This window comes from Falco peregrinus, chromosome Z (assembly GCF_023634155.1).
Source record: "Falco peregrinus isolate bFalPer1 chromosome Z, bFalPer1.pri, whole genome shotgun sequence".
Classification (NCBI taxonomy): Eukaryota; Metazoa; Chordata; class Aves; order Falconiformes; family Falconidae; genus Falco; species Falco peregrinus.
In genome coordinates this window covers 69501542-69528164 of record NC_073739.1, presented here as the reverse complement: position 1 = coordinate 69528164, position 26623 = coordinate 69501542, and positions in this window count along the sequence as shown.

Here is a 26623-nt window from a genome sequence, read left to right as displayed (position 1 = left end):
CAGAGTCTCTAGAGTTCAGAGAAGGAACATATTGACTAACACTATAAGGGGACTTGGTGGTTTGCTCCAGTGGTCACATTGCTGGATTATGTTGCGTTCTGAGGTGAAAATATTGGATTTTATACATAAAATGTGATTTTTTTTCTATGGTAGTTCTGTAAATGTAAATTTAAAAAAAAAAAACCAAAGAGCAGAGTCTATCTCATATTTACATACTTTCTACAATTTTAAACATGACAGATGTAGGTCAGCAACATGAATTATACTTTCTTGCTTATTTTTCCTAATGCAGAAGTCTCTCCAGCTGCAATTGAAGCTTTCACTCAGAACAGTGGTTTAGTTCATTTGCATTTATGCACAATGTTGTCATCAGTTTAAATGTTACCTGTTCTCACAATAAGCAACATTTGTCATCCTCCTGACCTCCTCTTCTTCCCAAGACTATGAATATGCAAAACTTAATCTTGTTTTCTCAGATAATAATAATCGGAATAATTGGCTCCAGAGTAGCTGTGTAGCTGAGAAGGGATATACAAGAAAAAAACAATAAGAGTATCCATTGTGCCTCTTCTCTTTATATAAGCCATAGCACAATATAACACAAATCATTCCAGCAGTATCCATACTGAAAGAAAACTATGCCCCTTGAAAAAACTTTGAAAATGTCTTTGAGCTTTATTCCTAACATATACAGACATGACCATAAATATTATAGAAATACAAACAAACATTAGAGTTTCAGACTTTTGGAAAGCTATATTATGCAATCTGAAACTCTGTGTTCTGGGAGAGTTCAAGACAACTTCAAAACATGTGCAGACAATATATTAAGTACTTTTAAAAAAACATCTTTTTCTGACATGCAGTGTGGATTTTTAGCATCTGTGAAGGACCTTGAGATGAATTTGAAAACAGCACAATAATAGAGAACTGTATTTCATTTTCCAGTTTCACCACCATTAGTTGGTCCTAAAAGTTAAGAAAATATGTTGGTGCTCTTGTGATAGGGCTAACTACATGATTGATAAGGCACTTCTTTGAAAGCCTACGAAAGGATTTATGATCCCCATAGCTAAGAAATTAAATCAGCCCTTACCCATGCACACAGCCACAAGCACAGCTACTCTCTGCCTACAAGAGAGAGGTCTATATACCGTAGCGAAGGGCAGCTATCAAAATAGCACAAACGTGTTCCATCAGTCCGTTACCTATGTTAGAGTGTCACAGCAGTGATGGACTGTTCTGATAAACTCTTTATGAAGCCTCTTCCCCCCTAGGGGGTTGATCTTTTTCACCTGAAGCTGGCATCTTTATTTCTTTGCTAATAGCCAAAAGGCTGCTTGTAAGATGGGGGAGTTCACAGGCATGAATCAATATGCAGCATTAAGCCCTAGGTTTTATTCCACCCTATTTCTTGTATCTGTTTCTACTGAGCACTATTACAGGACTAACCATTGCTTGTCTTTTAAATTTTCTCTACGGAGATTTTAGAGGATATAAAAATTCCAGTGCAGAGGAAAACAAAATCTGGTGCTTAATTTCACTCGCAGTAGTAATTGTCCAACAGGCAGCTCTCCTGTTGATCCTGCAGTGAATCAGACCCCTGTATGAGTTTCACAGCAGTGGCCATATTACACATGACAGTTAATGAAGCATACGTGTCTCCAAAAGAATCACTAAGTCACCACAACACCCATTACAAAAAATTCTGTCTTCCAATATATATATACAATTAGCCTGTGCTTATAAATACTTCTATGTGCAAAAACCTACTTTGTTGATCTCTGGAGTATTTCTTCTGTCTGAAACACATCAACTGTTTACTGCACAAAGCTATGCCATGCACAGTGTAAGTTATGCAAAGAAGATAGTGATAGCGGCTATCATCCTTTTCTCGAGGGCTTGTTTTATTGTTTGTGGCCATTTAAGCTGCTAGACAGACAAGAAGACTCTTCTGCAATATTGTTGTCATCAAGATGATAGAAAGGAGAGATGCCAAGCTGTGCATTGTAGTATATTCATAAAAACCTAGTGATGCCGTTGCTTAGCAGTATGCTAAATCTTTTGCCTTGCTGTCAGCTTGAAAATTTCCTTCTTCCAATAACATGTAAAAATACTAATTTTTCAGAATTCAAATATTTTGTCACGTAGGAAGAGTAAAGTCAAAGTATTGACAAGTATGAGTTTAAATAACAGGCTGTGGCAATAATTTCTATTGATCACAAGAACCCTTCAGGATCCCTCTTTAATTAGCACTGCATTGGTTCTGCTGCTCTGAGAATTGTTATGGCAATACTTATGGCTGCAATTGAATAGAAAGCATTTGTAGTGGAGAAATACACACATGACATGGTTGATTTTGCACTACTTTTATTACATGCATATAAATACCACTCAAACATCTGCAAACTCGCAGGAGGAAAATGTGCTCGTATGTTAAAAATCCCAGTCATATGGAAGGTGCAGTTTGGTGCCACTGGTACACTAGCATGTCATCTCTGAAGTTGTCTCAAAATGTTTTTTAGAAAAAAATATAAGTCCTTGCTGTTACTCATGCTAAGGGAAAAAAAATCATCAATGAAAAATTTTTATTGCACATCAGTAATGTTACTTTGATAATTAAGTTAGTAGTATAATTGACATACATAAGCTGACTTTTCTTCTAAACCTTGGATAATTGGAAAAAAGGTTTAAATTTAGTCTTCAAAGCTGAAGTACCTTTTCTCTATTTTTTATTTAGGTTTAATCTGAAATTCCCTTTTCTGGTTTTACCAGGGCCTAATATTTTGCATGCTTGAAAGTATATAGTTACTGTATATTCCGATATGAACTCATTTGGACATTAAGAGGCCAGACTTCAGCCTGATCATAAAGAGCAACTGATGTCATCTACCTGGACTTGTGCAAAGGTTTTGACACTGTGCTGCAAGGCATCCTTGTCTCTAAACTGGAAACACATGGATTTGCTGGGTGGAACACTCCATGGACAAGGAATTGGCTGGATGGTCATACCTAAAGAGTTGCAGTCAACAGCTCGATGTCCAAGTAGCGACCAGTGACAAGTGGTATTCCCCAGGGGTTGGTGTTAGGTCTGGCACTGTTGAACATCTTTGTCACCACAAGGACACCCTCAGCAAGTTTGCCAACGACACCAAGCTGAGTGATGTTGTTGGCACACTGGAGGGAAGGGAGGCCATGCAGAAGGACCTTGCTGGGCTTGAGAACTGGGTCTGTGTGAATTTCATGAAGTTCAACAAGGTCCTGCACGTGGGTCAGGGTAACCCCAAGCACAAATACAGGCCAGGTACAGAATGGATTGGGAGCAGCCCTGAGGAGAAGGACTTGGGGGTGCTGGTGGACAAAAAGCTCAACATGGCCCAACAATGTGGGCTTACAGCCCAGAAAGCCCTGGGCTATCCTGGGCTGCATCAAAAGAAGCGTGGCCAGCAGGATGAGGGAGGTGATTCTCCCCCTCTACTCAGCTCTTAGGAGACCCCCCTGGAGCACTGCATCCAGCTCTGGAAACCTCAACATAAGAAGGACATGGAGCTGTTCAGCAGGTACGTATGATAAGAACTATTGATTTGAATAGACTTTTGTCTTAAAGCATTGTCAGCTGAATCCTGTATGAGTTGTAATGGAGAATTATGCAGATTAAGTTCATAGAGGAGGTTAGGGAGCAAGAGAGGGCCTAGGTGGGCAGCCTCTGAGCCCTGACAAGGCTAAGATGGTTCAAGATCAAATATCTGTAAATATGCATGACCATACTGTTCATATCTGTATGGGCAATGTCTTCCAAAGAACCTTCAGTGGTAAATCCCCTTCCTTTTTAGCATTTTCACCTACTTATATGTAGAATAAATTTTTTTTGTCCTCCATCCCATTAAACTGTACTCTCACTCAAGCAGTACAGTGGTGTAGACAAGGTGAACTGATTTTATTATATCACCTTTATATCTGAATGGCCTAGAAATAGTCTGATAGATTTGGTCTATGTATTCTTCTGTCTCTGTAACACTAGTACTTTTATTGCATCCAGTTCTGTGCATCTTTCAGATCTCCCAGGGCAAGCTTCTGTTTTTGTCACAATTACTTTTTCATTACTAGTAACTGTATGGATATTTTTTCTGTCTTTAAATGAAGGTCCTCAAGTAGTCATTGATGTAAGCAGAACAGTAATGTAAATCAAATATATATGTCTCCAGTGCTGTAAAGTGTGTATTCCAGGAGAAAAGCATTAGTAATGAAATAAAAACATACTAATTAGTATTTTATACTCAATTATAACAATAAATAATATCAAAGCATTTCTATAAAAAAGAAAATAACATTAAATGTTCAATACATGAATAGTGCATATTGTAAATACAGGATGTACATGAATTACACAGCAATATAATTAACAATTAATTGGGATGTCTACATTAGTTAACACAATACATAAATTAGCCAGTTAGTCTTATCTGTGCAGCATTTTTGCATAAGAGATTGTATGTAAGAGTCCAGCTCTTATTTCTTTATAAAATGTGATTATTTTCTTGGAATTTATTACTCTAAGTTGTAAAAGTTAAGAAACAGCAAAAATGCCAAGATTAAGTCTGTCTGTTTAACCTTTATGTTGTCCAGTGTTTGTAGTATAGTGATACAGTGGGATTTGGCAAAGCACAAGCATCGTTATTCAGCTGAAAAATCATTCAGAGACTCAGAGGAAGCCACTTGAACCTTCTCCTTAGTCCTCCAGAAAAGGTATTTCATGTTGTGAATGGAAAAAGCAGAGTAGATGAGATAATAGTAGAGCATTTGTTTTCATTCCCCTCATTCATCATGTGACTTCTTCTTATTGCATGCAATCTGAACCTTTTATCCACAATGAAAGCAGTTCTTTTATCTTAGGTTTCTTTCTGATATTTGTTACCATAGGATCAGAGTAGCCAACAGACACAGAGGAGTTGGCTGTCTCAGCTCCCTGACATGGCATTTTGTAAACTTCATAAATATTCATCCCATTTTTTTCAGAAGCACTGTCTAAACTGTGTGCTTCAATTGTGTACTTCACCAGAGATGCTCAAAACCTGTCCTATAGCTATCAGTCATTCCCGGCATCTGCTGGCTTCAGCTATACCGACTTTTCAGCATCCCTGAAATCAGACTCTGGCTGTCTTGGGCTGGGCACCCAGAAAACAGGGAACATATCATTAACAGTCCAGGGTGGTGTTTCCTTAGTATAAAATTAAAATCCACAAAGCTGCAGTCTGGAATTAACTTGCACCACAGTCTGCACTAATCCTCATTTTCCTAAGTTAATAGCTATCTGTTTAAATTCTTATTGTTAACCTAATCCTTTGGAATCATGCACGTGGTTCTTTCTTTTATATATACATGAGCTCTACCATGAGAATAATAGTGCAATCCCTTCCAAAGGACAGGGTGTGCCAGTCAAGTTGAATTCTTTACCTGTGCGCCCCAGTAAATGTCAGTATGTCAGTCTTCTCATATGCAATACCAAGAAGCCTCCATAAAACTCCAGAGAACTGCTGTGATTAACTTCTGTTTACTAAGTGAACAGAAGTCAAAATCTGTATTTTAATAAAGATTTTTTTCTGCACTAAAACAGTGTGAAGAGTCAGAACATTAGCATTTTCTATTAGAGGAATCATTAGATTACATCTAGGCTGTGGTACATATTACTTCAGTAGAAAATATGCCAGATTATAAAAGATTATAAATGCTTTATTATAAATTAAACTCTTCTCATGGGACAGATATGACAGGTAAGATGTTTTTTTCATATCCTTTGCCCTTTGAAGATGCATTAAATGATCCTTTATTTTTTCCCCTCTGATAATGGTAGTATCTCAGGGTTTTCACCAGGTTTTGTTTTTACCCGAGTACTATTTTTTTTATTAATAACGTCTACTGTCATGGGAGATTTTTTTCTGTTACCATGAAAACTTCTAGAATCTATGTTTATGACAACAGTCAACTATCAGTTATCTGGACTGCAGATTATTTATGTGACATATGGAAAGACTATTCAGGTATGGCATGAGCACAGTTCCACTGTCTCTCAGAGCAGTTCACCTCCAGAACCAGTGTCATCACTGTCATGGGGCAAAGAACAAGAATGAAAAAAACCCAGGAGATGCGGTCTGGTTTCCTGAAAGCCTCTTCAGGTCAGGTGCCTCCCCATCTCATTTTGAAGACCAGGACTGCTATTGAGCATAGTGCAGAGATACACACCACCTCATGCCTCTCTGAGTCCCAGAAACTTGTTAAGTTCAGTGCAACCCATGTGAACACCTGGACCTGGCTGGGCTTGTAGGTTGCTGAGTGACTGGATACCAAGCAAAAATGAATTCCAAATCAAATATAGGAATAATGCAGTTTATTATATTACAGTATAATAAAGGAAAATAACATGCAGTATGATAAAAGGAAACAGTACTGGTTATCATGCACAATATGATAAAAGAGTGATAGGAGCAAAGCATCACATCATTACTGTAAAGTGTTACAGAGACTAAGAGAAGGATGCATCACCAGTTACCACCTTAAGATCATCCAGGCCCACACTTTGGCTGGGAAGCCCCATTGCAGCTGGCGCCAGGGGTCTCTCGGTAACTGGGAAAATTCATATGTGGTGCGTCTACCCATAGGTGAGGCTTCTTATGAAGCTGAAGTGATTGTAGGACTGCAACTCATGTCTGGAAACCTACAGAAACTAAATCTTTGACATATATTGCCACAGGCAAATTACCCTAACTGTAGCTGCAGCCACAGCCAGCAATGGTAGGGTGAAAGAGCTTGAGACAAGAAAAAATCACCGTCAGTTCTGTCCATTTTTGAAGTAAAGAGTAAATTTGTATTTTCTCTAAAAGTGAAGCTCTGAAGTAGTCCCCTGGAAAGCCTAGAAGAGCTCACATGTTGAAGATCCACGGCAACTGGGGAAGTGCTGTGGCAATGACAGATATGGGTAGTAAGGCAGCAAGAGTGGTGGTAGAGCTGAAGAGCAGCAGTACCAAAGATAACAAAAGGCAACATCAGGAACAATGGTTCATCTCCATTTGTGATTAATCCTTGCTGGAAGGTATAGCTTATCCCTCTCCACCCAACAGTGTTGACAGAGGCTATGGAAATTCCACAGGATAAGAACTGCTTTAGCTCAAGATCATGGAAGGGAGTTCTTTCCTTTAGAGCATACTAATCTGGTCATAATGAATATATTTGTCTGTAGATGCTCATGTAGCATCTGACTTACACTCAAGTATCCTCAGAAGCATCGGTATAAGGAGAGATGTCACTGAATATGGGCATCTGTAAGCACATTTCAAATCTCATGCATATGCTTTTCTATTGCACTTTTTTGCATTGCTTTATTAGATTCAGAAGCAGATAGATCTAGATTTGTATGTGAGACTAAGAAAAAAGGCTCACTGTATGTTGCCCCTAAGGCAAGAGAATTTTCTGTTCTGGCAGTGCTGTTTTTCTTGTGGGGCAGAAGGCATATTCTAAAATTGAACTTAGGAGTACTGGGAACTCTGAGAAGATGGTTGGAGCTGTAGAAGTAGGGATTTCAGGGAATTATGAGGCTTCATGAATGTGGGAGGGAGTTGGAGTCAGTAGGAAGCAGACTGAAGGAAGATGGGAAATCTAGAAGTTATGGTGTTCAAAGGGGAAGACATGTGGATGGAGAAGACAGAGAGCAGAGGAGGGGAGGGGAGAACAAAGAGAAGGAATGAACAGTGATAACTGGTAATATATTGTAGGGTAGCTGAAGTATATGTATTTTGAACAAGATAAAGTGAAAGGATACACAGACAGACTGAGGCTAGGATGAAATTATGAAAGAATGTCACAGGAATAAGGGTTTTCTCTTACCAGGCCTTTTACTTTCAAGGAGTACTAACAGGAGAAAAAAAATATTATTTTCATCTTACTAGCAAGATAGCAAGGTTGATGTGCTCACTGCCCTGCCTCTGCAAAACAACTGTACTCCTTGAAATTTGTATTAAGGATCACCTTCAGATAGAATCTCTCTGGTTGCAAGAAACTGCTCAACAGATTTTTTCCCCCCAGCATTTGAACATAATTTATCAGAAAGTTATGATATTATTGCTATAATAATCTAGTAGTTGATTTCTGAAAATGAATTTCACAGACTTGCAAGACTAGGCATTCAAAACTATAGAAGCTTCAGTTCACAGATCAGTCTTTTTCCCGTGAGGTGTCAATATACTTGACATCTGAGTCTGACTTGGAATGAACTCCTAACTTCTCCAAAGTGTGGTTTGATTTGGGGGTTGGATTTTTTTGATTGTTTGGGGTTGTTGGTTTTGGGTTTTTTTTCCTGTCAAAGGCCCTTGGGATTGAAGTCTTAAATTAAGTGAACTACCTCTGTAGTATTTTTAACCAATTATAAAGACCTTTCATGTATATGCCATCCAATAAAATCCCAAATGCCAAACATTGCAACAGCCAGTCAAGTGTTCTCTCTTGCATACAACTGTCTCTTCTAGCTGAGAACGTACAGGTTTAGTTACTGATTTTATTGAATTAACAGTAGTTGTATTTTGTGCTCTGAACTTTACTGTTCATCTGAGCAACAGTATTCAACATGAGCACCTGTAAAGGAGAAGTGTTATTGTAATGCTGTATTTTTGATTGATGATATTTGCAACAGGAAATGCCTGGAATCTCTGGCAACTGCCCAAATAAACATTTGCCACATCTTGATCTCATAATCAGAAATAAATGAGTTTTGCAATCTCTTTCTAGTCAGGAAAGATTACTATGAACTAGTCATGAGACTGATGCTATCGCTACCTTGGAAATTACTACAGTGACAGTTTTCAACAGTGATGTGGCACCGTGAGGCTGGTGTCTGTGTGTGGGTCCTCAGCCTGGGGCCCAGGAACATCTGCCTTGCCTCTATTCTCTCAAAATCCACCTTAGAAGGGGAAAACATGCTTAAATCTTGAAAATTACTGCTATACCCCAAACCAGTTTATGGCCTAGTTTCAGTTTACAGTGCGAATGGCAAATTCAATACAATTTGAATGGTGAATACTGTGTCTTGTTGTGATAAATGTTAAGTGATCCATTCGCAAGATGTGCTAGAGGTTGCCTGTGGCTTTAACCTATAGTCCTCAACAGCTGTTTTAGGGGCAGCTTGTCTTCACAAATTTTGCCTGTATATTTATTTGTCTATTTCCAGTTAGTCATTGATTTATAATAACAGTGCAGTGGGAGTAATGTCCCTCATGGCCAAGTGCTTCTTGTTTGCTTGGAGTCCAACCAATTGTAAAAGAAAACAACCCAGAAAAATCACAATCCTTCCTTTTTGTCCTTTGTCAAATGATGCACTGATTATCACTCTAACTTCTTTTGGAATGAGCTGCACCTTCTTGGCCTTTTACCAATACACACAAGGGAAAATAAATCTTTCTTCAGAGTACAAAATATGTTAGCTGCCTCTTGAAACCAAGTACTTTTTTTCTTCTTCCTCTGGTAGAGAAGGTGGAAATGCTAACAGGAAGAATTACCCAGCACCTTCAGTAATATTTTGGGTTCCAAAATACTCATGCCCAATTCTCTGAATCACTAACTACTTCCTCTGTAGTTTTCTGTGAGAAATTCAGGACAGGATCTAACTCATGTTTAGATATTCTAGTTTCCACAGTTATCAAGAGTCTCTCCACAGGCAGTGGGGATATACAAATGTTTCCAGAAGGTGAACCTTTTTAAGACCCAACCTCTGGAGGCCTCAAACCCCATCCTCCAGCAGGGCTAAAGCACTTTGCTGCATCAGAAATGTATTCTGAGGATAAATGCACTGAAGAATGTAAGGCATTTGCACTCTGACACCACAGCTGTGTCAGTGCTGGAGACAGATCACTTTATGGAGGCTTTGCAAAAAAATGGTCAGAAAACGTACTGTGTCAGGGTAACTGTGTGGTAAGAAATGGAGTTTGGCTTGGCCTGTGCTTCCGAAATTTCATTAGGCATTTGTGATGACTGAAGAAGATAGCGAGGCAGTGAGGACAGTAATTGCTTCCTTCAGATAGAGAACTGAGAGCATATTTGTGCCCAGAGATGAGCAGACCTCTGAAAGGGAGATGAAGTCAAGCAGAACACTAAAAGGGAAAATGAATGGTGGTGCCAGCTGATCATAGGCACTAATGAGGGTTTACAGCAGTAAGTAAGCTGAGTAGAAAGCAAGCGTTACTGTAGAGCAAATAACAACTCTTCACTGCAAAGACAAGCATGTTCCTGTGTAATGGCCTGACTGAGGAATCTGGAGGGAATGTAGACTTTGAAGATTGCCTAAAAAATAAGTGCTCAAAGTTCACAGGCTGTCTTAATCAAAGCAAGTTACACATTAATGCCTCCTCTACCTCCCCAGTGCTTTTGTACATCATGGCGTCTGGAGTCTGTCCCCTCTGGACACAGAAAAGAAGGCTTTTCTCTGTAATTTCATGATGAGTGATCTTATACCAAAATGACCATCAGAAAGCCATTTGTGCCTCACTTTTATGCTAATGTAGGCTTTTTTCAGTGAGTTGTGGAGTTTGTGGTGTTTATTTGGTTTTCTTCAAGCTGAGGATAGGACCTGTGTTACGGACCCTTGTGTTTATTTCCATTACCCATTCTGCTTCACTTCCTGAATCTTGATCTGGGACTTATCCTCACCATGGAGGGATTCAAAGACCTGGCTGGTCACGGAGGATGGAAACCTCTTCTGTGCTGGTGGAGCAATGGGACTCCAAATAGAAGCATCCTACAGTGAAACCCCATACTTCCAGAGCTCAGATGCTGACAAAATATAACTGGCCAGAACAAAATGCTGTTAGTGGTGATGTGGGGCATGACTGTGACAGGACACTCCTCCTGTGTTTCCTAAAGGAGAAAGGGCAAACTGAATCACCCAGGAGGGTAGAGCCAAATCCAAAGATGTTTGTTAAGGTTTAAACACCTTCCACCTGTTGAGGCCTTCTCATTTGCCAGGGGAAATCACTGTAATCACCATTCCCTCACAGTGACCGTCAGAGATGCTGTAGGAACAGCATGCAGAATAGCTTTTGGTGGGGAAAAACAGGGAGATAATCAACAAGTGGTTAGGTGGAGGACAAGGCCCTCATTTAAATGACCTTGAGGTGCCTCGGTCACATGGCAAAGTATGGCAGAGATGCCCTCATGCTACTCACAATCTGTGCTCAGGCCATAATTGCAGGTCATGCCACAAATCCTGCTGACCTGGAAGCTCTGCTGGTATTTATCACACCAGTGAACAGTACACTTGCTAGTCCGATGAAATAAGTAGCTCTGGGTTGAAATTCATAGAATTATAGAATTATTCAGGTTGGAAAAGACCTTCAAGATCATCAAGTCCAACCATTAACCCAGGACTTCCAAGTCTATCGCTAAACCATGTCCCTAAGCACCATATCTATGTGTTTTTTGAACACTTCCAGGGATGATGATTCCACTGCCTTCCTGGGAAGCCTGTTCCAATGATCAACCACCCTTTCCATGAAGAAAATTTTCCTACTGTCCAATCTGTACCTCCCCTGACACAACTTGAGGACATCTCCTCTTGTCCTATCAATTTTTACTAGGGAGATGAGACCTACCGCCACCTCACTACAACCTCCTTTCTGGTAGTTGTAGAGAGCAATAAGGTTTCCCCTCAGTGTCCTTTTATCCAGGCTAAAATACCCCAGTTCCCTCAGCCACCCCTCAGAAGACTTCTTCTCTAGACCATTCACTAGCTCTGTAGCTCTTCCCTGGACACAATCCTGCACCTCAATGTCCCTCTTGTAGTGAGGGTTCAAGACTGAACACAGTATTTGAGGTGTAGCCTCACCAGTGCCCAGTGCAAGAGGACAATCATTGCCTTGGTCCTGCTGGCCACATTATTGCTAATACAAGCCAGGATGCTGTTGGCCTCCTTGGCCACCTGGGCACACAGGGGGCTCATGCCCAGCCGGCTGCCGACCAGCCCCCCCAGGCCCTTTCCCCCCAGGCAGTTCCCAGCCCCCTGCCCCCAGCCCGCAGCGCTGCGGGGGCTGGTGTGACCCACGGGCAGGACCCGGCACTGAGCCTGGTTGACCCTCACACAACTGGCCTGGGCCCATCGCTCCAGCCTGCCCAGACCCCCTGCAGAGCCTCCTGCCCTCCCGCAGATCAACGCTCCCCCCAGCTGGGGGTCACCTGTGAACTCACTGAGGGGGCACTCCATCCCCTCGTACAGGCTGTCGATAAAGCTATTAAACAGAACCGGCCCCAGCACGGAGCCCTGCGGAACACCACTGGTGACCCCTCGCCAGCTGGATGTAACTCCATCCCCCACCACGCTCGGGGCTCGGCCAGCCAGCCAGCTTTATACACGGCGCAGAGTGCACCTGTCCAGGCCACGAGCAGCCAGTGTCTCCAGGAGAATGCTGTGGGAGATGGCGTCAGAGGCTCTGCTAAGGCCCAGGTAGGCAACATCCACAGCCTTTCCCTCATCCACTAGGCGGGTCATCTTGTCGTAGAAGGCAATGAGGTTTGTCAAGCAGATCCTGCCTTTCACAACCCCATGCTGGCTGGGCCTGATCCCCTGGCTGTCCTGCATGTGCTGTGTGATGGCACTGAGGATGATCTGCTCCATAACCTTCCCCAGCACTGAGATCAGGCTGGCAGGCCTGTAGTTCCCTGCAGTCTCCTTCCTGCCCTTCTTGTAGATGTGCGCCACACTGGCTGACCTCCAGTCTTCTGGGGCATCTCCAGTTTGCCAGGACTGCTGAGAAATGATGGAGAGTGGCTTGATGAGCTCCTCCATCAGCTCCCTCAGTACCCTCAGGTGGATCCCATCTGGCCCCACAGACTGAAGAATGTCTAAGTTGCAGCACATGAGGCTCATTAGCTTATTGTGAAACATACAGAATGTTATGCAATAGCATAGATTATCAGAAAAGGATACACTGGACCAATACCCCCTTTGTCACTGCAGGCAGGATTATCAGGTCACAGCATAACTTCAGCAGGTCTTGCTGCTCCCAACACTTACAGGTATATAACTGTGCTAAAAGCCTTGTTTAACCAGGTTTGAACCCATGATTTGCTAGTTGCAGGGCCAATTTTTGAGGTTTATGAAATAGACTAAGGAAAGGATGAGTACCATGATGCTTACAGCACCATTTCATTTCTGTTCTTCCAAGCTGCATTTCACATTCAATACAAGTGTCTTGGGTTCTGCCTTGGAAACAGTCAGTTGAGGAGAGCCTCAGCCTTCCCAAGAATGAAGGTTTGGTTTAAACAAAAGTAACAAAACCTATATTAATAGATGGAAGTCAGCTGTTCTGCAGTCTCAGCTGCCTATAAATGGCCAGGACATTGATAAATAAATAGGTAGCATGCAGAAATAGGGGAAACATTTATGTTAGTAGCTCAAGGCATTAAAAATATGTTGTTAGGCTAGATTACAGGAATTTGGGGGATTATTTTATTATTATAAGGAAATATAAGACACAATTTAGGGATGAGGGGAAAAATAGCTGAATACTTTAAAAGTGCATTGAAAAGCAGTACAAGACACACCAGCATAGCAAAGGAAACTTCCAAGCCTAATGTCCAGAGGGACTTCCATTACATCTGCAGATACCCAAGTATTTGGGGAGCAGGAGAAAAGGTAGTAACCATGACCTGAGCTGGCAGCATTCAGAGGCAGAAGGAACAATTCTGCTATAGAAAAGATAAATAAGACCTTAATATCAAAAATGGGAAGAAAGAGAATGATCATACTAAATTTGTACTTTGGCGGGTAGTGATACAATACTTACAGGATAAAGGATAAGCGGTGCATGTCTGGGTGCTGCAAAGACACTAGGAAATACAGAGGAAAAGCGATCATCCTTATTGAAAGCCAGATTGACCCTCCTTTTTTTGAGCAATGTGAAGGTGATCCAAGATATTACAGCAGGAGAAAAGGCTAAGTGATTCAGTTTATCTGTTCCACTGCTGTCGGTAAGAATCCAGTCTTTCTCATCTGTTGTAATCAAATGTAATTAGGTAAAAACCAAGCAAGTGACTATACTTCAGGCTTAGCCTGCCAGCATTGGATTTTGATTTAGACTTGGTTCTGCAGTTTTATCAGCTTCACATGCTTTGAAAGAGGCTATCTCAGTTTGTGACCCAGGGTGGTCTGCAGCTGTTTATCATTCCTATTTTAGCAAAAAAACAAGGTCTGTGAATAAAACAGGAATAGAAAACAAGGAGCGAAACCGTAACTAATAGCATTCATTAGCTCATTCTGCTATTAATGAAAGCACAGTTTAACATCAATATTTGCTTTTTGTTTAGTTTAATGACAAATGTTCCCATTAGACTCAAGTCTCACTTTTGTAATGATAATCTTGGTTTTAATTTTGCTGGGAAAGGGAGTGTGATGATTACTACGCGATGGGGACAGATGGGGATTAGACTCTACTTCATACAATATTGTGTGTACTTCTGAACTTAGCTCTTCTGTTTGAATAATTCATGACTAAACTCACTTGGAGTCTTGATAGATATTATGCAAATGAGACTGGCACAAAATTTTTTATTTCTTTTCCCTCTAGTCCCATTGCCTTGTGATTTCAGAGCTCACCAAGTCCATTCTTGGAGTTGGTGCTCTCAGATCAGACCGAGTAGGCTGCAGAAAGGGAGCTCAAACATTGGCAAGCAAGGATCTCTGTATTAGTTACTAAGTGAATGTCTCAGTGCTTGGTGTAATACCTTCACATAGTGGCCTTTCTGCTTGAATTCAGGTGCTGCATTTCTTGCTGCAGCTGCTGTGGACAGCAAAGCTCTCTTGAGTATGTGAATAGTCAGGCCCTTTGGTGTGGCCCTTATTTCAGAATGGCAGATAAAAAGCAACAAATATTTTAAACAGTGGAGTTCAGAGCAGTATCCATCTCCTAGCATTAAGGATTCATGTATTTTATTTGAATTATATAAATGAACAAGTCAATTTGAAATAGCATTAAAGCATTGTTTCTGACAAATACATTCACTTTCTCCTTTCCTCTAACATTCAATCATATATCTATTAAAAAAATGCAAGAAAATAAATAAATACTGACAGTGGGGAAAGGAAGATAGTTCCCCCCACCATGCAATAAGGAAGAGCTAACTGATTTCTGGTAACAGAAAAGCCTATGAGTCCAAGGTACTGCAGTCAGGGGTGCACAGGCAAATGATCAGATCAGTGAGCAGGTAAGAGACTCTTTCTCCAGCAGATCTTTGAAATGTATAGTTCAGATACAAGAGTGGGCTGGGAATGATCGTAAAGAGCCTCAGCATCTCTGAAAATATTAAGCTGAGCTGAAGCAGAGCTGAGCAGCTGAAAGAGAGGAAGGAGAGAGGTTGGGTCTGAGAAGGCTGGCAAAGGTTTGGAAAGAATATTACTATATAAAAATGTTAGTGTTTTCCTTTTACATGGAACAGACTCCAAAAAGGAAGGCTTGGTATAATATGCAACAGCTGAAAGGGGCAATTGAGACAATGCAGACAGCTGCTCTGGTACTTTTAATTCCAACTGTATATTTCTGAACTGTGGTCTCCAAAAGCTCTGTCTGGGTAGAGGCTGGGGGGTTGTGGTTGGACATTACTGGCTGGGAGGAAAGGTTTCAGAAGTTTACACAAAGCACCATTTAAAAACTGAGTGTGTTGGCTCAAAGCAAGCTTTCGGTTGGGTTACATGGCAGGTATTTGTACAGAGTATAATAAAAAAAACCCTTGTTTTCACCCTACAGAGTTGTAAATTGTGGAAATTAATTAGACCCTGCCCAAGGAGGCAGATAGCCATGGCTACATGTGTACTACTAAATGAAACAGAACAAGTCACAGATGGGCAGTGTCCATACTACATAGCTTTGGGCCATGGGTTTCCTCTGGGCCCCCATCCAGCACTTGTACAGCATAATGATTATTTCTGTGCAGTAGCTAAAATTGCGTGAAGGTTCAGGTTTCAGCCTGCTAGACCAGTGTTTTCATAGTGTGAAACTGAGGGCATGCATTGCATAACCCTGACTTGTACCGTGCTGTGTACCTGGGGATTCAGATGCTGCTGGGACAGCGCTGGAGGACTGTGGAAGAGCAAGGAGCCTGCTCTGGTGGTTTAGGCATCTCCATACTGTCTCCTGGAAGCAGTCCCCAACCAGTGTTATCCCCTGGCATTACTTAAGACTTGTTGACTCAGGCCAAAACTATGCCAAAGAGCGTGTCAAGTGAAGGGGGTGATTTAGGGCCCAGTGAACAAGCTCATTGACTGGTCCTGCTTTGTTTAGCACTAGTGAAAACATTTTCATTAAAATGGAGAAGATGGGATTTAGTACAAAATAAAAAAAAAGAGCACAGACCTGGTGACTGGATGAAACTTTGCTGGTCATAGTTAGGGAATCAGGGTAGATAAGAGTTCCCACTCCTGTTAGGATCTCCAAATGCACTGCCTGCCCTGCTCCTCATGTGGCATGGCTTCTCTTCTTTCTAGTAGCTGTAGCCTCTCTGCCCCCAGCAGCCACCAGTTCCACCCAGCACTGCAGTGACTGTGTCTTGCTCTAAAGGAGGGACTACAGCAGAAATATATATCAGGCAAGAGACTTTGTACAGAGATAGACAGTATTAATAAGACAGAAATGACACTTCACTGAAAAGGGTGTTTCACACACTGAAATATGTGATCTGGACTGTGTAGGCTCCTGAGGAGCCTCAGCAGAACCTAAGGCAGGGTTGAATTGCTGGGACCCTCCCAGAAACCAGACATTTTTCTCACTCTAGATTCAGCAGATGGACCACACCAGGGCTAATGCTTTGCAACTGGGATTTCAGATTTCGTGACTCCAGGGCAGCCAGATCCAAAATATGGAAGCCAAGCACCTGTGCTTCCCCACTTCATTCAAAGATACAGGCTTGGAACCTTGGGTAGGAAAGCTAAGGTGACAACTGATTTAAATGTGGGTAGCTTTTGAATTATATTCTCAGAAATGCAGCTTACTGGAAATTTCAAAATGTTCGAGTTTTTGTCCAAATCAAAACAAAGCAAGCAAAAAGTACATCTGCTGTTACTTGTGGAGGACAATTGTTAATAATAAAAGCACAATTCAACTTAGAAAATTTATAAATACCTGTTAATATACCTAAAATATATTAATTAAAATACCTATATAATGAAAATAGCTATTAAAATACCTATAATATATTAATAAATGTGACATTTATTCTGTATAATTTTATTAACAAAAAGTGATGTGTTTCCAGAATTACAAACTTACCTTACATTTCCCTGCCCTCGGGGAAGTTAAGGGCTTGTTTCATATTTTAGATTAAACTTCAAGAACCCAACAGCAACACTCCAGTGGCTCTCCTGTGCGGAGGCTCCAGCCAGGCACCGATTGATCTGGGAGCAAGGGCAGAGGCAAACAGACCTTCAACCCTGTGCCCATTGCCTGTGGTGGGGACACGGCCCTGGCTGCTGGCCTCCTCGTCATGTCACCGCTGTGTCTGCCCCAGGGGTAACAGCTGAAAACTACCACTTCAAAGTTATAGATGGCTGAATTTCTGAAAATGGGAAACAGTGGTTTCGTGACAGTTTCTTACTAGAAGAAGTGCACGTGAACCTGTGGTGTAGCGAGTGTACAATATATCACACATGCAGTCACGAGCACAGTCGCTGGAGTGAAAGTTAGTGGTGTCCTTGCTAAACAGCATGTGTGCAAGTAGCACAAGTCTCAACATTACAGGGCCCTCCTCTTGGCTGTGTCAAATATTTTACAGGATTATTTCTGTACAAGCTATTTCTAGATGTGGCCTATGTCAGAGGTTTCAGCTGGCTGGATATTTAAGCATCTGTTTACAAGTGTCGGGATGGATGGAATGTTATCAAGGACACTCAAAGGGAACTGGAAAGGATACATCTGCTGGTGCTGCACGTCGGGGCTACAACTGTTGTGATGAAAAATAAAAGTAAAAAAACCACACTAAGTAAATGCCACTGCCATTGTGTCAAGCCATTTAAACATTGCATTTGCAAATGACTTCAGGGCTGATACCTAAACTGCACTGGGCTCAAGTTAACAAGGACAAATAAAACCACAATTCACCTTAGAGTTTTCATAAAATACCTCTTTTTCTTGTTTTTCTTCCTGTTCTTTCTGCTCACTTGGTCAGTACTACAAAAATCCTCAAAAAAAATTTAAAAGAAAATAAAAAGGGAAAAAGTGACATTTTATATACAATGTGTCACTCTGTATGTGTTCCCTCTGTATCACTCTCATTATATATAATCATTTCAAGTGCATAAAGCAAATCTGAACAAATTTAGTTTTTAAAAAATGTGTGGGGTGGGGAGGCTTGTGAGAAGCCAAGTTAAAAGCACAAGGAAATGCAGGAAATCAACAAGAGGAGTAAGGACACCTAAAAAATGACCACAAAAATGACCTTGTTGGCAAAACATAGACTTGTGAGTAAGACAACTCACTCATAAATTCAACTTACTCATAGACTTATGAGTAAGACAACTCACATAACAGGACTGTTTAATAGTAAAGGTTGTATCTCTGTGCTGGTCCTGAATTCCAGAGAATGAAGGAAGCTGGACTTGTTAAAAGTCTCTGCGTGACAGTGAAAGAAGAGGACACAGCTGTTACTGTTGTTAGACCAAACCACCCAAAGAGAGAATATCTGCTGTGGAAGCTTTTTTTATGAATAATGTGACAAATCATTCAACACAAAGGACTACGGAATCATGAGAGAGTTTATCCAAAGAACAGGTAGGAAAGGAAAATATCAGTTTTCCTTTAGAGATCAGTTAGCATCTCTAAACTGAAAAGCATTGGTCTGCACCATTTCTGGTGCAGCAGAAAAAACAGAGGAGAGGCTCTTCTGGTTGTGGTTGTAACTAGCAAAGTGCAGTTGTTTGAGAATAGGATGATTAAAGGGAACTTGGAGACAGTGACTATGAAATTACAGAGTTCACAATCCTAAGAAAGAAAATAAGGCAAAAGGAGAAAATCATGGACTTGAAGCAGCAAACTTCCACCAACTCAAGTCAACAACAAAGTCAAAGGAAAATATAATTAAGCTGTTGTGGCAGAAAATATAAGCTATTCCTATTAGAAGGGAAAAGTACTGAGAGATGAGTTTAGGTAAGCTAGAAGCTTTTAATTGACCTCAAACTCACAAAGGTCCACCTGCAAAATAGAAATTCAATCAAATTCTAAAATGTATAAAATAACAGCACATGTATATAAAGCCCAATCAGAAAACTAAGCCACAAACCCGATACACAGCTAGAAAACACTTCAAAAGGTAATGTGCATTAATAATAAGGAAGAGCAAGGAAAATGTTGATTTTCTTGTCTGTTTGGGGGAGCAGAGGGAAGGCGATGACATAACTGATGATCTGAAGAAGGTTAGAGTATTTAAAACCTTTTTTGCATGTCAGCTGCAGGCACATGACTGGCATAATTAACATGCATGACAAAGTGTTAAGAATTCAGTCTGAAACAGGGAAGGAATAGGACAGGAGAGCGTTATGAAATTTTCTCAAGTCAGCCAGACCAAATAGTCTAAGGTCTGGGATATTTTAAGAATGAAGTGAATTAGTCAGATTAGCTATTACTTGAGAATTCATGAAAGATGGCTAAGACATGGACTACTGGGAAGGACAGAAGTAATAGCTGCTTTTTAGAAAAAGAGGCAAGAGACCAGAGGAAGAAGAGCCTGGAAATAATAAACAAACCAAATTAACTTCAACTCCCAGGAAAAACAAAATAATCTAGAATCAATGCAAACACTTGACAGATATCAGGAAAAGTAATAGCATTAAAACTAATTTGGTAATGCATGTCTTTTTAAACCCCTTTACTTTGATACTGCCATATCACAAAATTGGGGGTTTACAGTTGTAACTTTATTTAACTTTTTATTAACAATCTGGATAGCAATTTTATTAAACTTGCAGATGAGACAGAATTGGAAAGAAGTGCAAACATTAAGTATATTGGATGATATACTGCATTTAGGTGGCCATAATCAAATTTTAAAAAACACACAGGCCAGGGAATGACTTCTTAAGAATTTATTTTCCAGACAAGTAGGTCATCAATTGACGATGTATCACAAATAACAATCTATTGCAAGTGCAACACATAAGGAAAATGCTTTGATCTATAACTAGCAGTGCAGCCCTCGAGCCTTCCTTTTCTCAAGCACTACTGAATATCAGCTAGAGGATTTGTCTTACACTTGGGCACTATACTTCAGAAAAGACATGGGCCAACTGGAGAAAGCCAGAAACAGTGCAAGTGATTAGAGGCAAAGAGAATGGGATCTAAGATGAAAGATTTTAAAAAAAAATTTTGGCCTAAGACAGAGAAAAAACTGAAGGATACATAGCAATTTTCAAAACCGGGAGAGAGTAATCTGACCACCATTTTCATCATGGGCAGAAGAGTTCAGGAATTTAAATTGCAGCAAGGAGAATAAGGGTTAGGCATTACAGCAAACATTATAATAATAAATTTGTGAATTTCTGATACTGGTGGCTTTGGGAGGTAGAAGGGTCTTTACCACTGAAACTTGTTTAAAAAACTAGTCAAGAAAATAGCAAGAATTAGGTAAGGACAGTCAGTCCTGCTCTGGGACACATGAATGAACTACATCCTGAGTCAGGATTTGTTTCAACTGCATTTGGCTCATCAGTAATTTAAATGTGGCTACCATGTCAAAATTGTGTGCCACAAAAATGATAACAGGTGAAGCACAAGATGAGCAAGTGGTCTGTTCTCGTTAGGAGCTACTGCTCAATCTGAGTCTCCACCTGTATAAAGAAGTAGTCACCATGTCCTGTTCAGTGTGAAGTCACCTATTTTCCTGGAACCCAGCTTTATATTCCACTTGGCCCCCATCCCATAATGGAACTCTGAAGTCCTGTAAGAACATTATTATTCATAGGACTCCTGCTCTTTGGCTTCTCCAAGGCATATGGTATGCATTGCATGGCTTCCGTCCAAGGTAAAATGTTGTTATGAAGCCCCATTAATCAGAAAGGCTGGACACTCCCTCATCTGGATGGCTCTTGAGTTCGTTTCTCTATCAGCTGGCTTTTGCCCTCACTGCTTTTCAGTACTGTTATGAGCGCTAAGAATCACCAAAGTACAAGCATGCAGCATGAAAGAGGTTTGAAATAATCATGTGCAGCAATTTCACCCAGACAGTGATAGAGGGCCAAAGGACATTCGATCGTGTAGATGGACAGCCAAACCATTTTCTATAAATGGAGTGGAAAGACCATGGGAGAACTCCATGGAGGAGAGAAGGACTTGTCATGCAAGAACAAAAGGGTCCAGAGACCTGCACTAAGATTTCTGAAGGAAGAACTGTCAGTGTAATCACATCTGCAAAAAGAGCCCTATAATAGGGAAACCAGGGAATCAGTGGGTATAATTTTTATACCTGATCAGACAGATGACACAGAATAGGATTGGGAGGCATTTAAATGAACATGGTCTTTTTGAAGAGTCGAAGTGCTATCTCACATCTTATGAACTTATGACCCAGGTACATAACAATATTCTACTTTGAAAGACACTTCTCTGTGAGTATTTGAAGGATACTCTAACAAAATGATTTTCCTCTACTGATGTTATGTTTTCCTCAAAATGGTCAGTTGATGTAAAAAACCGAGCTCTTCAGAAGAAGGTTAACATCATCCTCAACAGAAAGCACATCAGTCACGTACAGAAAGCAAAAACATTCATTTTGTCAGGCTGTCTGTCTCAAATCCCTTGCTGTCACATATGCTTAAGACCTGTCAATTATAGACTTTAAACTGAATTGTAAATTAAAGGATACAGCTGTTCCTTGAACTAGCAGGCTTATGAAAACAACAAATAAAGTTACTCTGTGGTTTTGTTTGCATTCTTCAACTAGCCCAAGAAATTAAAAATTTACGCTTTATACACTGTGACTTGGGTCAAATTCTTGTCTGTTGTCTTTTGCATGGTAACACCACCATTTTAGCTTAAAGTGAATTTGAGTACCCAAATAATCATAGTCTCTGTTCTAGCTTCTGTGATCTCCCTTCCACCTAAATCTGACAGATTAACTTGGGCTGGAGAGGGGAAAGTAGCAAAAGTTGCAGAAAAATGCTCATAAAATGTGGGTAGACAATGAGTGCATGCTCTAAGTAATAAAACATAAAACACTTTAAAAAGCAAATCAGTTAGGTCTCTAACATGTTGGACTTTAGGGATCTAAGTGCAGGAAAGCAAACCAATAAAGCCTTGTTTAATGTGCTTAAACCTCTGAGACGCTTGAGAGACTAGCATTTTAGACAGAAGATTCACTGGCCACTGAAGCTTGTTCTGTGGCCAGAAGGAAACGGAGGACAATGTGGACATACAGGTGCAGCAAGTGGTGTTAGGCTCTGGATACATTTTGCAGTATGTGCCTGGTCACAATCTTCAAAAAGTACCGAAAAGACTAAGGATGGGATTCAGTTAAGATCCACAGGGCGCTACTTGCACATTATTTATCTTAAAATTAATTAATGTTTCTCAGTGTTCATTTGCAGTAGTTCTTCTGGCTAATATAACATCTAGGATGAAGGACAGCTTGTGTAGCGCTGGAAGCAGGCCAGGACACCAACTCTGAAATTCCTTACCTTAAAAAAAGAAAAACATTGAATATACTGGCTGAAGCAAAACCTTCACTTCTACTCTCCTCCACCTCCCTTCTTCAGAGACAAAGCAAGCAAAATATCTCCATTTTCACCTTCCTTTTCCCAGAGAACCAGAGTCAATGTATTCATTACCGTCTGATGGGTCTTTACTGCAGATAATGACATGATGGATGCCTTAGAAACAACAGGGAGATAAAGACTGCAGGCTGTGGCAGGGTGTTCCTTCATTTTCCTCTCTCACTTTGCCTGCACCTCCTTATCCTGCATGCATGTTCACATTGATTCCTTGGACATTAGTTCCTTAAAGAAAATTCTCTGTTTCTAGGTAATTGTTTGTGAGGTAATTACTCTGCTTTCATGTAAAGTAGTCAGGGGAGCTTTGCTCTGTAGCTTTAAAGGAAGTAACCCAGACAACCCACAACCTAAAATTTTCCACATATTCAGAGGACGAGAGCAGAGCTGCTATTAAATATTGCTTTTATTTTTGCATTACAGCAAGCACTGTGCATTCCCAGCTCTTGGTACAAGTCTGGTCATGGCTGGAATATGCATTTTATTAGTACAGTTTATTTTCGTGGCAAGCAGTCGTGTGCCGTAAGAAAGTAACCTAAATGGTACTTTTTTCTGCAATTCAATTTATGATGGAAATTTAGATTAAAAGAGTGCTTCTCTTCTTTCAGCTATTCTTATTTCTTAGATGAGTAGAGAGCATTAAGAAGGTGAAGTGAGGAAAGAGGAGCCATTAACCTACCCACCCCACATAATTTTGACTTCCTCCTATCCTATGAAAAAAAGAATTTGATGGAAAACACATTATGTGCTTAAAAGATTGATGTACTCCCCATAAAGTTTATCAAAAGTTTCTCATGGCACTAGTGGACTTTTTTTCCTTCAGTTTTCTAAAGTCATGACATAAATGGAGAAATGCACATTCATCTGAATCATTCTTTCTATTTCTAAATTATTTCTAAAAGACCAACATGTTCCTTTTACATCCCACATTTTTGCATTACCATCTAAAAAGATCAGTGGAGGTTAATTGGAAAAAGATGTTTTATAACTAAAAAAATATGGATTCATAGTCCTTGTGCCTGAAGGCCAGCAACAAGTGGCGTACCCGTCCTGTTTAACATCGGTGTCGATGACCTGGAGGAGGTAACATGAACTCTCATCATGTTTGCAGATAACACCAAACCAGAGGGACCAGTCAATATGCTCAAGGGCAGGGCTGTCTTCCAGCAGGACCTAGACAGGCTGGAGGAATGGGCTGTAAAATTCTGCCAGGACAAATGCAAAATCCTGCCCTGGGAAGAAGCCCATGTAGTGATACAAGCTGAGGACTGACTGTGTGTGAAGAAGTTCTGCTGAAAAGAACCTTGTGGATTTGGCAGACAGCAAGCTGCTATGTGCCCCAGCAGCAAAGGCCAACAGCATCATCGGTTGTGTGAACAGGTGCACAGCCAGGAGATGAAGAGAAGTGATTATCCCCCTTCACTTGGCAGTGATGAGATGACATCTTGTGTACTGCATCATCTTCCCCCCTCCCTGCAATAGAGACATTGTCAAACTGGAGCAAGCCCAGTGGCAGGCCACCAGGATGCTCAGGAGCTGGAGCGTCAGCACTGCAAGGGGAGGCTGAGGGACAGGGCTGCTCCAGTATGGAGAAGGGAAGGCTTTGGGGGCACCTCAGAGCACCTTTCCTCTTGCTGCAAGGAAGTCACTGAGAAGACAAAGCCATGCTCTCCACAGAAGTGCATGGTGGCAGGAAGAGAGGCAATGAATGTAAGTCGAAGTAAGAAGTTCAGACTGCAGAAGAAAGGAAACCTTTTTCCCCATGAGGACAGTGCAGCAGTGGAGCAGGTTGCCCCAGGATGTGCAGTCTCCTTCCTTGGAAGTTTTTGAAACCCAGCTGAGTAAAGCCCTGAACAACAACATTTAACTACTTCGCTGACCCTGCACTGAGCAGAAGCCCATCAACTAGGGAGTTCCTGAGGTCCCTCACAAGCTGAATTTTCCCACGACTCTATGATTGTGTTAAATGAAAAGCATAGATTTAAGCTGCAGGTAAGAATGTGGAATATGAACAATGCCTCGATTTAATCTCAGTCTCCTGCAGTTTTTCATGCAGTTTTGAAAAATAAAACCCATTTTCTTAATTTAATATAAGTAGTTCCTCACCCAAGAGAAACACATTCATACTCACTTAAACTGGGAAAGATGTGAAATTTAGAACTTAAGATTCATTGTATTGTTAATCAAACACTCAATTAAGAGTGCATTTTGCAATACTGTATTGGCAAAATGCCCAGCAACCGAAAAGTCACTTCATTTCCTTCCAGTATAAACTCTACTAGCCAAAGAAACTCTTTTTTCCAGCACCAACTGCGCATGTGGACCCCATTATATTAATCTAGAAATGCATATAGTAACACAGCTTTTGCTGACTATAGCGAACTATTGCCTGCTAAACCAAGCAACCCCAGTTTGACTGGTGTAACTCCACCTATGGCAGATTTTACCCGATTAGCTGACTTTGTGCTGTACAAACACAGACTTAAGCCAGTGCTTAAACTAGGCATCCACAGCTAGTCTTGCAGAAACTACTGCCAATCATAATACAATGTGCACTAGCTGTAGCTGCTCTAAGTGAAGGAACCTTTCCCAAATCAAGAACTATTACGCACTGAGCTGTTGAAATCCTATTTGACATACCGTTGATAAACACTGCATTATAGACTAATGTAAACAGCAAAAACACATTCAGCCACCATTTCAACTTCTGCTTCTGGTTCCAGATCATCATGCTCTGAAAGGGGAGGACTTTCAGTACACTGCTAGGAATGGACTGAAGTGGCAACTGTGCATGCAGAGAAAAGAGTGCTTACGTTAGCTGGTGTTGGTATTATTGCATATTATGTCAGAACAAGTGGTCAGAAATCAGGTATCTTTACTGAGTGTATGCAAGCCAGACTTGCTTTTCCAGGCTTTTTAAAGGGATTGGAGGGAGTCTGGAAGAGTGATAATACAGCATAAATGAAAATGAAAAAGGGAAGTATAAAGGCATACATACAATTAAATATAGTTTGATAGGCATTTTCTAACAGACATGTAAAGAACTAACCAATTCCTATATATTGTTGCTGAGCTAAATTTAAGATTCATGCTTCATAAGAAACCAAGCTCAAACATTCCAAAGCTAATTTCTGTCGATGATTAAAATACTAACACAAACTAGCAGCACAGAATAAGTGTATGATAATATCCCCACAAATATTCCAATGAAACTTAGTATACTGGTTATTAAAAGAAAGACAGATTATTTTTTTTTTAAATAAGGGAGAAGTGAAGAGATCACTGACCATTTATTATGCTATTTACACCCATTGGAGCAATGAAGAAAATTCAAAATATTTATCCTACAGACATGTAACACACACCCTTCTGCTTTTGCTGCTCCAGGACTAGCTGTAGACAGTGTGGAAACCCAAAATGTAATTTAGGGGTGAGGTCCTAATTAATGAAAAAAATGTAAAATAAAATTATCTTGCTTTTCAACTTCAGAGAACTTATTTCACTAACTTTCAACCCCCTCCTACCCAGGTACTGATGACCTTCACCTCTTCAAAGCCACCCTGCTGTCCCAAGTCAAATCAGCACCTACCTACACTCTCTCACCTGTCTCTCATCCTCCCAGTCCCAGCCACATCCCCACAAGCTTTCCGACAAAACGTCTTTGGCTGATGTTGCCTAAACTTGGTCTTGTTGGCAGTGAACTGTGTTTGACATTAATTCCCATGAAACTAAACCACCTGCCATGTGAAGTAAAAAATATTATCTAGTATACAGAAAATCCAGGGAAGTATAAATCCAGAATATATAATAAATCTACTAATTTACTACTATCTATGTTTATTCAAA